This window comes from Carassius gibelio, chromosome B1, assembly GCF_023724105.1.
Source record: "Carassius gibelio isolate Cgi1373 ecotype wild population from Czech Republic chromosome B1, carGib1.2-hapl.c, whole genome shotgun sequence".
Taxonomy (NCBI): domain Eukaryota; kingdom Metazoa; phylum Chordata; class Actinopteri; order Cypriniformes; family Cyprinidae; genus Carassius; species Carassius gibelio.
The window spans coordinates 1195250-1214760 of NC_068396.1; the positions used below are offsets into that span (position 1 = coordinate 1195250).

At 43.5% G+C, this 19511-nt stretch overlaps 1 protein-coding gene across 1 annotated transcript in view; it reads right to left on the minus strand.

Annotated features, from left to right (window-relative positions):
* Nucleotides 1–19511, minus strand: part of LOC127948497 (zinc finger protein basonuclin-2-like) — a 184215-nt gene that overhangs the window by 140188 nt on the left and 24516 nt on the right. The gene's annotated exons all lie outside the window — the stretch shown is intronic.

A 19511-nucleotide genomic window follows, 5' to 3' on the forward strand; every position in this document is an offset into this window, starting at 1 on the left:
GTATTGCTAGATCTCAGTGCTGCGTTTGACACTGTCGACCATAACATACTACTAGAGAGATTGGAAAACTGGGTCGGGCTTTCTGGGATGGTACTCAAATGGTTCAGATCATACTTAGAAGGGAGAGGCTATTATGTGAGTATAGGAGAGCATAAGTCTAAGTGGACGTCCATGACATGCGGAGTCCCACTAGGCTCAATTCTTGCACCGCTCTTGTTTAGCCTGTATATGCTTCCACTAAGTCAAATAATGAGAAAGAACCAAATTGCCTACCACAGCTATGCTGATGATACCCAGATTTACCTAGCCTTATCTCCAAATGACTACATCCCCGTTGACTCCCTCTGCCAATGCATTGATGAAATTAATAGTTGGATGTGCCAGAACTATCTTCAGTTAAATAAGGGAAAAACTGAAGTCATTGCATTTGGAAACAAAGATGAAGTGTTCAAGGTGAATGCATACCTTGACTCTAGGGGTCAAACAACTAAAAATCAAGTCAGGGATCTTGGTGTGATTCTGGAGACAGACCTTAGTTTCAGTAGTCATGTCAAAGCAGTAACTAAATCAGCATACTATCATTTAAAAAACATTGCAAGAATTAGATGTTTTGTTTCCAGTCAAGACTTGGAGAAACTTGTTCATGCCTTTATCACCAGCAGGGTGGACTATTGTAATGGGCTCCTCACTGGCCTTTCCAAAAAGACCATTAGACAGCTGCAGCTCATCCAGAATGCTGCTGCCAGGATTCTGACTAGAACCAGAAAATCTGAGCATATCACACCAGTCCTCAGGTCCTTACACTGGCTTCCAGTTACATTTAGGATTGATTTTAAAGTACTTTTACTTGTATATAAGTCACTAAATGACCTAGGACCGAAATATATTGCAGATATGTTCACTGAATATAAACCTAACACTCAGATCACTAGGATCAAGTCAGTTAGAAATACCAAGGGTTCACACAAAACAATGGGATTCCGCCCTTAGTTACTATGCTGCCTGCAGTTGGAATCAGCTTCCAGAAGAGATCAGATGTGCTAAAACACTAGTCACATTTAAATCTAGAATCAAAACACATCTTTTTAGCTGTGCATTTATTGAGTGAGCACTGTGCAATGTCCGAACTGATTGCACTATATTTTCACTGTTTTCTTTTATTTTTTTTTATTTTTTTTTTTATTTTTTTATGTTAAATCATTTTCTAACTGTTTTTAAATGTTTTAATCATTTTAAAAGTTTTAAAATTGTTTTATTTTTGTTATTATTTTTCTTCATGATTATTTTACTTTCTTTTATGTAAAGCACTTTGAATTACCATTGTGTACTAAATGTTCTATATAAATAAACTTGCCTTGCCTTGCCTTGCCTAAAATACTTGACTTTCGGAGTACAGACTGAAGAGGTTTGTCTCATGTTTTTCTTATGCATTGCAGATTCTGTGAACCGTTAACTAAATGCCAGTTATCTATATAATACATTTCTGCTCAGCCTCAAACAGATATTAATTCAAGATTTGTGATACTTCTGTATTGGAGAGAGTTGAAAAGGGTTGGGGGGTACTTTTGCAGTTACATTTTTGTGGAGCCACAGTGTTTCTGAAGGTGGAATTATTGCATATTGTTATATTATATATATATTTCACTATATTTCACTATATTTCACTGTGTCCTTTTCAGTGCATTTACTTGAGTGAAATGCACTCATGTCACCGAAGGGCTACTGTGTGATGTGTTCTTGTCTGTGTAATGACTGTCAGGCAGCTTGTGGTTGCTGTTTTCTGGGGTCTGTTACCTCCTCTCTTAATCAAATCATGTCTCTTGGCTTGAGGACATCCTTCATTAAATGTATCAGGAAGGGAGCGTATTGTGCCTCACTGAAGCACGATGGGTTTTGCTCCCTACAAATTCCTTTGTTCTATGCAAGATGGGCTAAGCATGCTGCACCCAGATGTCAGGTTTATCTGAATAAAATAGGCTTATTGTGTGGACACCCTGGTCTGTCCCTGTGGGAGAAAAGGGGGAGGCTGGGTAAATGAATTGCTGTGGGGTGTTTCAGCACTGAAGGAAAGTGGAGAGAAGAGGACAGGGCAAGGAAGGAGATTGCTTGGCTTAGCAGTTCCATCTGGCTCTCCTAGATTCTATGTCAGAGTCAGAGAAACTGTTTCCCATAAAAGAGCTAAAGGAAGCCAGCGGAAGCCGAATGTTCTACAAGGACAAGAACATTACTGGGAAAGTCGCTAAGCCTGGGGCGAATCGACAAGTTGGCTGCCATGGCCCTTCCTCCACTTTCCGTACTCCTCCTCCTCACTCCCCCTTTCCAAAAGAACAAGAGACAGCCCAGACTGATCGGAATTCCATCTGTTGGGGAATGGCCAAGTGACAGCAGAGAAATACAGTCATCTGGTCTCCATTTCTGTCAGGCTGGTGTTCTAGCTTACATCTTACAGCTGGGAGAGGAGAAGGGAAAGAAGAGTGTGGCAAAGGACTAGAAAGAGGGAGTGTGCTGGCACTATCAGGTTTCTTGTCCATTTTTCACACATCACCCCACATACTAACAGGAGATGTTTAGAAAGATGCAAACCCTCCCCCAACACATGCATACACACAAGCCCTCTTCTAAAGGGCCCAAGAAGAGCACACAGTTATCAGAAGTCAAGACACGCTTTATATGTTACCCTTGTGAGATATCATCAGGAAACATGGTGTTAGCTTTCACTGTTATGCTGACGATACTCAGCTCTATATTTCTTTGCGGCCCGGTGAAACACACCAACTTGAAAAATTAATGGAATGCATAGTCGATATAAAAAACTGGATGACGAGTAATTTATTACTGCTAAATTCGAAAAAAAAAAAACAGAGGTGTTAATTATAGGACCTAAAAACTCTGCTTGTAATAACCTAGAACACGGTCTAAGACTTGATGGTTGCTCTGTCAATTCTTCTTCATCATTTAGGAACCTAGGTGTGCTATTTGATCGCAATCTTTCCTTAGGAAGCCACATTTCTAGCATTTGTAAAACTGCATTTTTCCATCTCAAAAATCTATCTAAATTACGGCCTATGCTCTCAATGTCAAATGCAGAAATGTTAATCCATGCATTTATGACCTCAAGGTTAGATTATTGTAATGCTTTATTGGGTGGTGGTTCTGCACGCTTAGTAAACAAACTACAGCTAGTCCAAAATGCAGCAGCAAGAGTTCTTACTAGAACCAGGAAGTATGACAATATTAGCACGGTCCTGTCAACACTGCACTGGCTCCCTATCAAACATCGTATAGATTTTAAAATATTGCTTATTACTTATAAAGCCCTGAATGGTTTAGCACCTCAGTATTTGAATGAGCTCCTTTTACATTATAATCCTCTGCGTCCGCTGCAATTTGATAATACCTAGAATATCAAAATCAACTGTGGGCGGCAGATCCTTTTCCTATTTGGCGCCTAAACTCTGGAATAACCTACCTAACATTTTTCAGGAGGCAGACACACTCTTGCAGTTTAAATCTAGATTAAAGACCCATCTATTTAACCTGGCTTACACATACTAATATGCTTTTAATATCCAAATCCGTTAAAGGATTTTTAGGCTGCATTAATTAGGTAAACCGGAACCGGGAACACTTCCCATAACACCCTATGTACTAGCTACATCAGTAGAAGAATGGCATCTACACTAATATTTGTCTGTTTCTCTCTTATTCGAGGTCACCGTAGCCACCAGATCCAGTCTGTATCCAGATCAGAGGGTCACTGCAGTCACCCGGATCCAGTACGTATCCAGACCAGATGGTGGATCAGCACCTAGAAAGGACCTCTACATCCCTGAAAGACAGCGGAGACCAGGACAACTAGAGCCCCAGACACAGATTCCCTGTAAAGTCCTTGTCTCAGAGGACCACCAGGACAAGACCACAGGAAACAGATGATTCGTCTGCACAATCTGACTTTGCTGCAGCCTGGAATTGAAATACTGGTTTTGTCTGGTCAGAGGAGAACTGGCCCCCCAACTGAGCCTGGTTTCTCCCAAGATTTTTTTCTCTATTCTATCAACGATGGAGTTTCGGTTCCTTGCCGCTGTCGCCTCTGGCTTGCTTAGTTGGGGTCATTTCATCTACAGCGATATCGTTGACTTGATTGCAAATAAATGCACAGACACTGTTTAACTGAACAGAGATGACATCACTAAATTCAATGATGAACTGCCTTTAACTGTCATTTTGCAGTATTGACACACTGTTATCCTAATGAATGTTGTTCAGTTGCTTTGACGCAACGTATTTTGTTTAAATCGCTATATAAATAAAGGTGACTTGACTTGACTTGACTCGGACAACAGATCAGAACAAAAAGCAAAACAACAAAAGAGCATGTGAATCTAGCATGCAAGTCTTTGGCAGCCAGCATACACTCAGACATGCACGTGTGCATGCTCTTCTACTCCCATTTAAGAGTATGCTCCAAAGTATTCTCTACTGATCATATTCACTCTATGGATCATTTAGACTTGAATTATTACAATAATCTTGCATTAAAGGGGGGGTGAAATGCTATTTCATGCATACTGAGTTTTTTTACACTGTTAAAGATTTGGATTCCCATGCTAAACATGGACAAAGTTTCAAAAATTAAGTTGTACATTTGAAGGAGTATTTTTGTTCCAAAAAAACCTCTTCCGGTTTGTCACAAGTTTCGGAAAGTTTTTTTCGAGTATGGCTCTGTGTGACGTTAGATGGAGCGGAATTTCCATATATGGGTCCTAAGTGCGCGCTCTTCTGCCGGAAGAGCGCGCGCTCCCGTATAGCAGAGCACTGAGAGGCTGAGCACAGCCTGATCAGAGCGAGAGCCTTGGTTGCCAGGGCAAGACAACCCTGCACAGATTACCAAAAGAGAAACAGCATTAAGGGACCAGTGGATGGAGTTTATTTTTACAGAGCATCAACAGAGTTGTGCAAGTGTTTTTGTTTGTTCCCTGCATTTCGGATTGCACATCGTTTATTTCTTAAGGATAATGCAGTCCCAACGAAAAAGGGTCACGATCGTGTGTTGGAACCGCAGGCGGTGAGTAAAACTGCTTCAAATATCTCTGTGTTGTTAACTTAGCTATCAGCGCGTAAGCACATCAAGTAAACAACATGCGATGTTCATCAAACTGCACTTTCCACATGTACAGCTTAAAAAATAAATAAAATAAAAAAAGACGACATAAAGTGGAACTTAGTCATTGTCCAAAACCGCTAAGCAAATATATACAGTTTCAGTACATACCACATAGCATACCGCCTTTGCTGATGCTGCTCTTGTTAAATTTCAGCCTCTGGATCTGTGTCACAGCTTCCACATGCTCTCAACTCAAAAGCCTACTGGCGCTCGTGATTCTTTAGCTCCGCCCACACGTCACGCCTCTAGGTGCTCGTGTTTTTCCGGGAAAAATCGGTACAGACTATCTTTCTCTTATAAATATAATAAAAATAAAGACTTTTTGGAGTTATGAAGGATGCAGTACTACTCTATAGGTACTCAAGATTAACAGGATATTGAGTGAAAACGAGCATTTCACCCCCCCTTTAAGTTATGGTACACTTTATAATAGTATATTTTATAATAGTACATATCAGTAGCGTAGCCAGAAAAGAGACTCTGGGTGTGCATATGAAAAGCTGGGTGTGTCACATTTATTGTCAGATTTCTGTGCAAAATTATGGGATAGTATTTTTTCGCACTGCTTCCGTCCAACCATACTCCTATGGTAATTTGCAGGTCATGTCAAAATGTAGTTAACTGTTAAATGTAATAATTTTCTTCCAAGTACGAAAATTCTGAACTTCTGGTACGATACTTGGACATTTCCAATCTGGTGGACATCCAGAGTCATGGTACAAGATGGCCACTTGTCAAGTGCCTCTGCACAGAATGACAGCCACAGTTGACCCTCCAGAGTCAAGTCAGGTTCCCGTTGACCCTCCAGAGTCGAGTCAGGTTCCCGTTGACCCTCCAGAGACGAGTCAGGTTCCTGTTGACCCTCCAGAGTCGAGTCAGGTTCTCGTTGACCCTCCAGAGTCGAGACAGTTTCCTGCATAAGCTCCTGCATTCCCCTGAGTACTTCAACACCTCTGAAAGAGCAATTTTCTTTCACAAAAGAGAGACGGGCTGATTTGTGTTTTTTTTTAAAACGTCCGTGTGTTTCTGGGTGCGATCGATACATCGCTCCTCGTGACGGCTACGATTGATGTGTCACGTGTCCGGGCTTCCAGCATGCTGAGACTGCGTTCGTGGATGGCTCATGTTCTCATTGCGGGGACATGACCATCTCGGCATTGAGATTGAGACTCAATTACCTTAAAAGGTATAGAGTCCCCTCTGCCACACCCCGTTCTAGCTCTTTAAAAAAGAGGGCTACTTCGGCTGGTGGCCAGGGTGATCTGAGGGTTACTGTGTGGGCTTCCCCGACGAGCCAACCTCCTTAGGCCACACCCCCCTCACATATGCCGCAGCCGGTTGAGTTTGCGGATGAGTTTGCTGGACCCTCTCAGGCTCCTGACATCTCATTCGGGTCGGAAGAGGACCGTATATCGATCGCCGCATCACATGGCGGGCTTGAGTCCTCGGGAGATGAGGATTCGGCTGCGTCGCCTTGCCAGTTTCCATGCAAAGCCGGCTCGAGAATGCTTCGCGTTCTCACGCCCTCTTTGCTACTTGGAGTCAAATGAGTGCCTGCAATCCGGCCCCACTAAGGGACGCTATGGCTCCCATGTCGCGGCTGTCTGCTCCACCGTGGGTTCGCCTGTAGTCCCCTTGACCCCGCTGGTTCATTTTCTGGGAGCCTGGCTAGAGCTCCCCAGGCCTTACCGCTGGCTAATCCAGACGCTCAGGCTCGGCTACGCGATTCAGTTCACCAGGCGTCCCCCCAGGTTTCAGGGTGTCCGCGCGACGATGGTGGGCAAAGATGTCCCTGTCATGCGCGCGGAGGTCACGACCCTGCTAGCAAAGGGCGCAATAGATCCGGTCCATCCAGCCGACATGAAGTCCGGCTTTTACAGCCCTTACTTAATAGTACCCAAGAAGACAGGTGGGTTATGGCCAATCCTGGACTTGCGTGCCTTGAACCTTGCGTGCCAACTCCCATTCAAGATGCTAACACCCAAGCGCATTTCAAATACATTCGTCCGATCGATTGGTTTGCACTGTTCGACCTGAAGGACGTCTACTTTCATGTCTCCATTCTTCCTCGACACAGACCGTTTCTTCGGTTTGCTTTCGAGGGGCAGGCATATCAGTACAAGGTTCTCCCATTCGGGTTGGCCCTGTCTCCCCGCGTCTTTACGAAGGTCGCAGAGGGAGCCCTGGCTCCTCTCAGGGAACAAGGTGTCCGTATCCTCAACTACCTCAACGACTGGCTGATCCTAGCTCACTCTCGAGAGCGGTTGTGCGAGCACAGGGATCTGGTGCTCAGACACCTCAACCGACTGGGTCTTCAGGTCAACTGGGAAAAGAGCAAGCTCTCTCCTGTGCAGATGATCTCTTTTCTCGGTATGGAAATAGACTCAGTTGCCATGTTCGCGCGGCTAATGAACAAGAGTGTGCAGTCACTTTCAGAGGCTCCTGGGGCATATGGCATCCGCAGTGGCAGTCATACTGCTCGGATTACTCCATATGAGACTGCTTCAGCACTGGCTTCACGACCGAGTCCAGAGTTGGGCATGGCAACAGGGCACGCTCCGAGTGACCATCACTCCGGCCTGCCGCCGAAACTTTACCCCGTGGTTGGACCCCTCGTTTCTATGGGCAGGCGTGCCCCTAGAACCGGTGTCCAGACATGTTGTTGTGTCAACAGATTCCTCTGCCACGGGCTGGGGTGCCATGTGCAACGGGCATGCTGCGTCGGGCTCCTGGACAGGACCCCGACTTCAGTGGCATGTCAATTGCCTCGAGTTGCTAGTAGTATGGCTTGTTCTGCAACGCTTCAGGGCCCTGCTGAAGGACAAGCACATTCTGGTCCGTACGGACAACACTGCAACTGTAGCGTACATCAACCGTCAGGGTGGTCTATGCTCCCACCGCATGTCGGAACTCGCTCGCCATCTTCTCTTGTGGAGTCACAAGCATCTGAGATCACTTTGTGCCATTCATATTCCAGGCAGGCTCAATCGTGCAGCCGCCAAGCTCTCACGGCAGCAGTCTCACCCCGGGGAAAGGAGACTCCACCCCCAGTTGGTTCAGCAGATTTGGGAACGTTTCGGAGACGCTCAGGTAGACCTGTTTGCCTCTCCAGAAAATTCCCACTGCCAGTTGTTTTACTCCCTGACTGAGGGCACTCTCGGCACGGACACCATGGCACACAGCTGGCCGCTGGGTCTGCGAAAGTATGCGTTTGCCCCTGCGAAAGTATGCGTGAGCCTTCTTGCACAGACGTTGTGCAAGATGAGGGAGGATGAGGAGCAGGTTCTCATGGTTGCGCCTTTTTGGCACAGCCGGACCTGGTTCCCCGAACTTGTACTCCTCGCGACAGCCCCTCCCTGGCCAATTCCTCTGAGGAAGGACCTTCTTTCTCAGAGACGGGGCACCCTCTGGCACCCACGTCCTGATCTGTGGAACCTACATGTGTGGGTTCTGGACGGGTCACGGAAGGTTTAGGTACCTTGCCACCACAGGTGGTAGCTACCATCACTTCAGCTAGAGCCGTGTCCAACAGACACGCCTATGTTTTGAAGTGGAACCTCTTCGTCAGGTTCGGACTGATTAGAATTCGGGCCGGCTAGCTCTCACGTTATCTTGAGACCCCGGCCTGGGTACGTGCCCAAAGTTCCCACCACTCCTTTAGGGATCAGGTGGTGAACTTGCAAGTGCTGCCCCTGGAGCAGGCAGTCCCAGCCCTTGTGCTGCTCTGTCCAGTATGTGCACTCCACACCTTCATGGACAGAACTCAGTGCCTTAGGACCTCAGAGCAGCTCTTTGTCTGTTACAGAGGCCAGCAGAAGGGAAAGGCTGTCGCCAAGCAGAGGTTATCCGACTGGATAGTGGATGCTATTGTCCTGGCTTATCAGGCTCAAGACCTGCCATACCCCACTAGGGGTGAGAGCTCACTCAACTAGGAGTGTAGCTCCCTCCTGGGGGCTGACGCATGGCCCCTCACTAACAGGCATCACTCTGCTGGCCTTACGACAGGGTGTTATCACTCACACGGGTCGCTGGAAGACAGCCATGTGGCGTTTTGTAAGGGACCCCATTCGTAACGTCTAATGTGACCGGATGAAAGGGAACGTCTTGGTTAAGTATGTAACCCTCTTTCCTGAAGGAGGGAACGGAGACATTACGTCCCCTTGCCACATTGCTGTTGCGCTGAATGGCCGGGTCACTGGCTGATGTAAAAATTTTGTGTCTTATTTATATCACATTATAAGCAATATCACACAAGCAGCAATAGCTATATCAAACTGTGCTGATCTATCACAAGTTTAAATGTGATTTTATTTAACAGTTAATACAATACAATATTGTCTGTTTTTGCTCAATTTTACAAATAAAATTTTACCTTTAAAGCAATGGTGTAGCCACGGCTGTGCCACCTGTAATATGACACCAAAAAAATAAATGCAAAATATTTTTCAATTAAAAAAAAATATTTTGAACTGCGTCCTCTAGGGTTCGCTATGGGGAACACCTCGTCGTAACCCGTGTCTGAAGCATACATTGAAAAAACACCAACGAGTTGGCCGGCGACAGCCTATGATGTCACTACCTGCTTGACTATAAACAGGTACCGGGAGAACACGTCACTCACTTTCTTCATCTTCACTGACTGTTCTGTTTGAAGCGTGCATCTGAAAGAACTGGTAAGAGTGATCTTTCTCTGTCTATGTCTCTGTCTACTACTCAACCTTGCACCAATAAAATGTGCAACACTTAGTTTTTTTTTTTTTACCAAATTATATGTAATAATAGGCCCTATCTAATTATTATATTAGTTAACTTCCATTGGAAAGGTTTCCATGACCTCTCGCGAGATCTTGGCAAAAATCTTTATTCCAAAACATGATGCATGATGGGATACACTAAGATAGTCAGTATTACGTGTGTGTTAAGGGCACTGCACTTTGGTGTTTTTACCGCAAGAGTGAGTATTTGGACATGGCACAAGAATGCAAAGATGGGACTAGTGTTCTCTTGGAGAACAGTCTTGCCAGGCTACCTTGAAAGAGTGAACTGAAGTACGCGAGAACACAGAACACATCTTTGTGAGAACTGAGATTTGCTGTGATCTTGTTTCTAACTCCCAGGATGTTAAAAGCATGGGCATTGGTAGGATTATCATTTGGGGCTCGAGCTAAGGATGGGCGATATGGGCTTAAATATATATTACAATAATTTCTGGGTTTTATTGTGATAATGATAACAATAAAAATAACAATAACTCAGGGAATCCTGTTTATTAATAGAAAAGTATTACCTTTCTTATTTTTGCCCAAAATAGGGTGGTGTGAGCATTACTGAGTACCAGAGATGCTCACAAGTCTCTGAGCTAGAGTCCAAGTCAAGTCTCAAGTCTCTGAGCTAGAGTCCAAGTCAAGTCTCAAGTCTCTGAGCTAGAGTCCAAGTCAAGTCTCAAGTCTCTGAGCTAGAGTCCAAGTCAAGTCTCAAGTCTCTTTATTATATTAAGTCTCTGGTTATAATAAATGTTGCATCACGTACAGCGACCCATCCAAGCTGCTTAGAACACTGCATAGCTATATATAAGTAATTCAAAGCATGTAATATGTTATTATGACAACTCTATCTATTAGCATACAATATCAACTTTGATTTTGGTATATAATCAGTGTAAACAGGCTATTGCAACATGACAAAAACACCAAGAATGCTTTACTTTTAAGTTAATATCTGTATTTTGCATTTATGGATTCAGTAATGGCCTTCTGTCTGTCCTGGCTGTATAGCTGCACACCTCTTGTCTGGCTTAAGAATGAACAAAGCTACGCTGACTTATGTTATTCATACAATACCTACTCACAAATAAAAATCAAAAACAAAGCCGGCTGCAATGAATTTCTGTGCAAAACAACTTTTACTACAAACACTTCCACACAAGAACATTGTTATCACACAAGAACATTTTGATAGAGAACCAAAAATATTTAAAGTAGATAAAATTAGAATAAATAAAATGGAAATTACTACTATTACTACTGTAAACTTTGCAAATAGGACATCAGCCCCTTCAAGTCAATGAACAATAACAAAGTGGGCTGCAATGAATATCTGTGCAAAACGTCATGGCTCCGCTCCTACCCAATGACAGAGGCACGCAGGTTTTTTTCCACTGGAGTACTCACGTGAAGGGTGCGTGCACAACTAATAACTAATATCATCACGCTATAAAGGGTTGGCCCTATAACTGTTCTGTCTCGCGGAGGAGCTCATTTGTGTGCATCTGTGTGAAGCACGCGCTATGAAACACGCATAGGAAAAAAGAGCGACAGAAAGAACGGCTCTCCTCCAGCCGTGACTCGGCTCCCATCGTTCATGTTTATGAGCCGTTCAAAAGAATCGGTTCGTTCGCGAACGTCACAGCTCTAACAGCGAGCTCATCTGACGTTTACTAAAAATTAACATTGTTCACAAGTCCCGGAGCTCGAGTCCGAGTCGAGTCTGAAGTCTTTCGAGGACGAGTCTCAAGTCGAGTCTGAAGTCACTGTTTGTGCGACTTAAGTCGCACTCGAGTCCGAGTCTCAAACTCGAGTCCCCATCTCTGCTGAGTACACATGTAATGTAATTACTGTTAAATTCATACTGGAATCTGGAGGGCACCCTTGGGCAGAACCTCCACACATGCATAGCAGAAGTAATACTTTAGCGAGGTCTGCAACGGGAGCGCGAGTGAGGAGACAAGCGGTGGTAAGTGGATCAGGTGAAAGACGACTAAACACCTGGGTCTCGTTACAGTGATTGGTGTGGGGAACCGGCATTTAAGCCGGCAGAGGACCGATGGAGAGCGAGAGAGACGGGGACTCATGGGAGTAAGGAGCTGGAGAGCTGCCGACCGAGAGAGACGAAGACTGCAATATTGCAACATAGAAAGAGACCGTGAAGTGCGCGCACCTGCTACGTTTGTTTGTTTTGTTTTATTATTGTTTAAATAAAGTATCCCATGAGCCCCGTATGCCGACCCCGGTCTCCTTCCTCTTTATAAAACTGAACATACTATACTGGTGCCGAAACCCGGGAGGAAGGAGAACGATTCCGCCATGCAGACTCCGTCAGGACCATCGGGAACCGCGTTTGCGGACATCATAACATCGCTCACAGGCCTGCATCAGGGACAACACAAAGCCCTGCTGGATCTGCGGGCCGACCATGATCACCTGTTCCAGGCCATGATGCAGGCTCAGCAGGAGGACCGCGAGCTGTTCCGGAGCTTGCTGGACCGGGAGGGTCAGACGAGCTCGGCCTCCCCCAGTGCCGGCCCCACCCCCCACATGCCGCTCACGAAGATGGGGCCAACCGGTGACCCGGAGGCGTTCCTCGATCTCTTCAATAGAACTGCTGAGGCATGTGGGTGGCCGATGGACAGCTGGCCCATCTGGGTGATCCCACTGCTGTCGGGGGAGGCACAGAAGGCTGCACAACAACTGCCCGTCCTGAACCTCCTGGTCTATGCCGACCCGAGAAGAGCCATCCTCCAGAGGGTCGGCCTCAGCCTCGAGCAACACCGTCAGTGCTTCCAGTCGCTTTGTCTTGACACAGCAGCTCCGGGACTTGTGCCGCAAATGGCTGTTGGCCAGAGGAAGCGACGCCGAGACCATCATCAGCATGGTGGTACTGGAACAGTTCATCTCCCAAAGAGGACTGCCCAGTGGGTCCAGTGCCACCACCTGGCATCGCTGGATCTGGCCATCCAACTGGCGGAGGATCAGCAGGCGGCGTGCTTTGGGATCGGCGAGCCCCTTCCTTCTGTTTCTCTCTCTCTCGCTTCCCCTGTCTCCCTTTTGTAATGTTGATTTTTCTTCATTGTTACTACCTTATGCACTTCAACTGTTTTGAGATGAAACATATGACCTGGAAATGGTCTTTATATATTAGCCAGTGCTCGACATTAACGCTTGTCCGGGACAAGTGGATTTTGTGAAGGGGCAAGTGAAAGAAAATTTTACTTAAGTAACCTGATCAAAATTTGTATAACAAACAATAACTAGGGCATCAACGAAACTTTGAAGAGAATAATTCTGATTTTATTACTTTCAGTGTAAACGGTGACTAATAACAGATAATGTATTGACAGTATCAAGGTGAGGGTACGGAGAAATCAACACTATAAGTTAGGGATGTGCAACAGTGATCGAGTACTCGACCGCGACAGCGATGATCGATCACGTAAACGATGATCGAAATTATTATAATTTTTTTTTTTGATTGGTTATGGCAGTACGTTGGGCGGCGCCCTGATCTCTGATTGGTTAGCTTCCCACTTGATGCCTCAAAAGACGTAAGAAGACATAATAATGGCCTCAAAGTCACGTAGTGATGGCTGGCTTCCCTTTGAGAAGAACGAGGAAAAAACAGTTCAGGGTAAGCTGTGCAGCGCCAAGCTTTCACACAAATCTACAACAAATACAATGCGCTATCATCTAAAATTTGTACATAAAATATTTGGCGATAACAGAGCGGCAACTCAGACGAGCATTGAATCACTTGCCGTAAGACCTAAATGCAACACAGGCAGAACCGAGAAGACGACAAAGCTATTCGCTGAAATGGTGGTGAAAGATTTGCTGCCCATTAGTTTCAGGGACAGAGAAGGTTTACTTGTCCAGTGGTACCTGCTGTTCCTGCAACATCTGTTCCAGCGGAGCGAATTTATTCCTCTAAATGTGAACAGGCAGCGCACTCGGCTCTCATCTGAGCACGTAGACCGACTTATGTTTTTGAATAGTCATTTGAATGTTTCACCGGTCGTGGTAAATAATATATATTTTTTAAAATTTTATTATTATTATTTTAGTTTTGAGTTTTAGCCATAGTTAAAATATCTAGGCTATTTGGTCTCTGTTTTATAGTACCTTATAATAGTTGTTTGGTTAAACTTGTTGGACTTTTTTCTTATCTTTTAAAAACTACGTTTCACCGCTGGATCAAAATATGCTGCTAAAGTTATACTGGAAGACAATGTTTTGTTTAAAAAATGCCGTTGAATAAAGTAGCAAAAAAATAAAAAGTATCTTTGTGTGTTAATTTTTAAATCATAGACAAGTAATGAAATGGTTTTTATAAAATAAAAATGCATTTGTAGCCTAATTACATTATATTTGTAGAGATGACGAAAATCCAAATTATTTGTTTGTCATAGTTTTTATCTTAAATATATTTTAAATCTCATTCAATTATTTAGCAATAATCAGTGATTTCCGTGCTGTTCAAAAATATTTATATAATATTTTGGTTGATCAAAAAGTGCAAATTGAATACAAAATATTAATTAAATATTAAAATACATAAAAAAAATAACGATAGTGACACTAATGTGAATTAATTTCACTTTCGTGTTTGTAAAGCGCAATCCGATCGAGTTACACTTTTGGTCAAGTTCACATCTGCATCGGCGAAATTTTTTCAGGTAAAAGTTGCAAGAGCTAGACTACGTCTGATTAATTAACATGAACAATTATGCTGAAATCGCTGCATATCAGCGATTCATTTCATGCTCATATAAGCAATGCCCGATAATGATATTGCTCTTAAATGTTCTATTTTTCTATTTTTATTATTGATATTTTATTACTGATGTTATAATAATGCAGCCGAGCTTTTTTTTTTTTTTGTCATATTTGTGGGCATAATTCAATTCATATGGCTTCGAAAACGCGCAGGTTTATGGAAAATAAAACTTAACTTAAAAATAAAACTTAATTACAACTATTACACTTAATAACGTAGATGAAAATATAGCACAAATCTGCCATACATTTATAATGAGAACTTTATAGGAATCTATAGTAAAATCTGTCCTTGCCCATCTTTCAGCGCGCTGTCATGAAAACGCATTAGCGGGAGCTCGCTCTCTCTCTCTCGCTCTTTCTCTCTCTCTCTCTCTCTCTCTCTCTCTCTCTCTCTCTCTGTCTAACTCATAACTTAGCATCCTATTGTGCTGATACAAGTTGTAATGTTACGTCTGATATGTATCTCAGTTATCTGATTTATCATAGGATGTGTCATAGAATTAGCTTCCGTTTATTGGTATAGGCTACTCTTCACCTCAGGCAGATATTTCTAGCTCCTTTATTAATAACATTGCATCATCATAATCATTATCTAACCTGTCCTAATCATGTGTTCATGTTTTCATAGACAGATTTTCATGTCAGATTTTTTTTTTTTTTTTTTTTTTCATTTTCATAACAATCTTCAGATTTTTTCATTATATACATTATGACCATGCCCCGCCCCCGCATAAGCCCCATCCCCGATTAATCGATTAATCGTTTTTGAAACCTATCGATGATCGAAATGAGAAATTTCCCAAAATGCCCATCCCTACTATAAGTGCAACAGCACACACAAAGAAACACATATTGTGGTAGAAAAAATATAAATATTCTGTATAATACTGTATGTGCAACATCACGCGACCAGGAGTGATGTTTTTCCATCTTTCAGCTCGATTGCAAATGTGATATTGATTTTATACATCTTCAGTTAAATAAACAAGTAATATTAACTGACTTACATTTTAGACACATTATGGGACATTTTTGTTCCATTTCAAACGAAAATAGTTCTATAGCAAAGTCAAAGCAGAACAGCCCCGCATCTGCGAGCAACAGTCTTTCGTTACTAAATGATTCATTTTTAAACAAGTCAATGTTTCAGTGAGCTATTCATAAAAATGGTTACTTGCTTCATTTATTGAATGAATCAGCCGTTTGAACAAATCGGTTGAATCAACGATCCACTCATTAAGACAGTGACTTGCTACCACCTACTGGTGGTTTAATATCATATTTAAAAATATCGTTGTATTTTTCCAACATTTCATATTTTGTATGTCAAAAAAGTTAAACATTTTTCTAATAACATAATTTCTTAATTTGGACTGATGGAATTTGTTGATACTGATTTCATTTTAATAGTAATAACAACCATAATGTCTTATTATTCTAATTTAATGTAAGGATAACATGTAAGAATTCAACGTAAATGTAGACATCTACATTATATTTTTAAAAGTTAGAAAGTTTAATCTTTTTAAGTTAAAAAGTGTAAAAGCAATCAATTTAAGGCAAATATCAAAAATATACTGATTAAAGTAATACCTGATAGAGCACTGATTAGACTGCTTCAGAATAAATTACATTTGTGCAAAAAACAAAACTTTTTTCCCTGAAAGGTAAATTAGTGTTAGTATTTTGTAAGTATTAACTGTCCATATATTGCACTTGAAAAAGAAGCTATTGTGCTGAATTATACATATATATATATATATATATATATATATATATATATATATATATATATATATATATATATATATATATATATATATGTGTGTGTGTGTGTGTCTGACCAGCTAGTTGTGTCTCAGGCTTGTTACATCTGGCCCAGCCCTCTGGCTGCTACCGTAGGCGCACACCAGGCTCAACATCCCTGGTGAGTCGGTACAGTCAGCAGCTGCTAATGCCGAACCCCGGGGGCCGGTTAACTAACCCGGAAAAGCTTGGGCGCGTGGAGCCCTTGGTGGAGGAAATTCCACCTAAACGGGTCTTTGGACCTTCTACTGCAAACAGGACCATCTCCAGTCGTCTTGACTATGTCTTGCCACTGGGTACAGATGTGGCTGGTCGAGAGAGTGAGGTTGAATGCTGCGCAAATCACCCTCACTTAAATCCAAGTTCTCTGCGCAGGTCATGGCACTTTTTCTTACCATCGTCATTATCCAAGTCCTGTGGTGATGGGTGAGCGACAAAGCAGCAGGCACGGATATGCTGGAAGCTGTAGCCGCAAACATGCACACAGGGGGCTCAGGATATTGGTCGTTCCCTCACTGGACCGAAGCAGCAGTGAAGTCCAAGCACCCTGAGTGACTGAGCAGCCCTATTCAGGATCACACTGCTCACCTCCGTAGTGAGAAAAGGGTTAGAAAAGGTAAACACCTAAACATTGTCTGCTTCAAAACATCCTGGCCAGCCTACCGCAGCTGGCGGGATCCCGTACTTGCGGTCGAAAAACAGAAAGAAAAACAAATAAAATGAAAAAGACCAAAGTGATACCACTCACTGTTGACGCCTGGAATGTGCGCACCTTGATGGACACAACTGGATCAAAAAGACCTGAGAGACGCACCGCCCTCGTGGTCAGAGAGCTAGCCAGATATAATGTGGATGTTGCTGCCCTTAGTGAGACCCGATTGGCCAATATTGGACAAGTGACTGAAGTGGGTGCAGGTTACACATTCTTCTGGAGCGGACGAGGCCAGGAGGAGAGACGTGATGCTGGTGTTGGTTTTGCAGTAAAAAATCACCTGGTTAACCAACTGGCAAGCCAACCCAAGGGGATAAACGACCGTTTAATGACCTTACAGCTCCACCTATTTGGTAAAAAGGTGGCCACCATCATCAGTGCCTATGCCCCTACCATGACCAACTCTGACGAGATCAAAACCAAGTTTTATAATGACTTGGAAGTCCTTATTGCTGCTACAGCCAGCTTGGATAAACTTCTGATACTGGGTGATTTCAACACCAGAGTTGGAAGTGACCATAGATCATGGAATGGAGTCATAGGTGCACATGGTATTGGAAAATGTAACAGCAATGGTCTTCTACTGCTGCAAACATGCTCTGAATTTGACCTACTCATCACCAACACGATATTCCAACTACCAAAGCTTAAGAAAACTTCATGGATGCATCCTCGTTCACACCACTGGCACTTGATTGACTACGTCATCGTGAGGAGGAGCGACCGGCACGATGTCAGGGTGACCAAGGCTATGTGTGGTGCTGAATGTTGGACTGACCATCGTCTCATTATCTCCAAACTTAACATCCGGATTAAGCCTAGCAGACGCCCACAAGGACAAAGACGTGTCAAGCATCTTAACATCACTCGCCTACAACAGGAACACACCAGGCTGGCATTTGTTGAGACTTTAGACCATCACCTGGAGTCTCTAAGCTTCGAGCATACAGATGTTGAGGCAGACTGGACTGCTCTCAAGACCGCGCTGCATTCTACAGCCCTTGAATCACTTGGTGTTCCATTACGTACACATCAAGACTGGTTTGATGAGAACGATGCAGAAATCCGAGCACTCCTTGATGAAGAACATTGCCTGCATAAAATATATTTGAATGACAGCAGCTCAACTTTAAAAAAAGGTTGCCTTCCTCAACATTTGCAGAATTGTTCAGCAGAGATGCCTGGCTGTGCGCAAAAGCTGTGGAGATTCAATCCTACGCTGACAGTAACAACACCAAGTGCCTCTATAATGCACTTAAGCAGGTCTATGGTCCGCAACACTCAGGAACCTCAGCTCTTCTGAACTTAGATGGAACAACATTCCTTACAGAGAACGACAAAATACTTGAAAGGTGGGTCAAACACTACAGTGTGGTCCTCAATCGGCCTTCATGCATAAATGAGGAGGCAATTGCGAGATTGCCTCAAGTTGAAATAAACCAGTCCTTGGCTGTTCTACCATCCATTGAGTAAATCAGCAAAGCCATAACACTTCTATCATCAGGCAAAGCTCCAGGGTCCGATGCCATTCCAGCAGAAATCTACAAGGCTGGAGGGCCTCGCTTAGTCGAGAAATTGACCGAGCTCTTCCAGGCTATGTGGAAATTAGAAGCCATTCCCAAGGAGTTCAAGGATACTACTATAATCAATCTATATAAAAGGAAAGGCAAACGGCAGGACTGTGACAACCTTAGAGGCCTCTCCATACTATCAGTCGCTGGCAAAATCTTGGCAAGAGTTCTTCTGAACCGCCTAATTGTCCATCTAGACCAGGGTCTGCTACCTGAGAGTCCGTGTGGTTTCAGAAAAGACCGCGGAACCACTGACATGGTATTTACTGCTCGGCAGTTACAGGAGAAATGCCAAGAACAAAATGTTGATCTATATATGGCTTTCGTTGATCTAACAAAAGCATTCGACACAGTCAGCTGGGAGGGCCTATGGAAAATCATGGCCAAGTATGGGTGTCCAGACAAGTTCATTGGCATTGTGCGCAATCTCCATGATGGCATGATGGCCAGCGTCAGAGACCAGCAAGAACTCTCTGATCCGTTCCCAATCACAAACGGGGTGAAGCAAGGCTGCGTTTTAGCGCCAACGCTCTTTAGCATGGTTTTCTCTGCCATGCTGCAAGACTCATTCCAGAATTACAACACTGGGATTAACTTCATCTACCGTTTTGACAGTGGGCTATTCAATCTGCGCAGGATGCAAGCCAAAACTAGAGTGGAGGAAGTCACTGTTCGACAACTTTTGTTATAAAAGCTTTCAGCCGTTG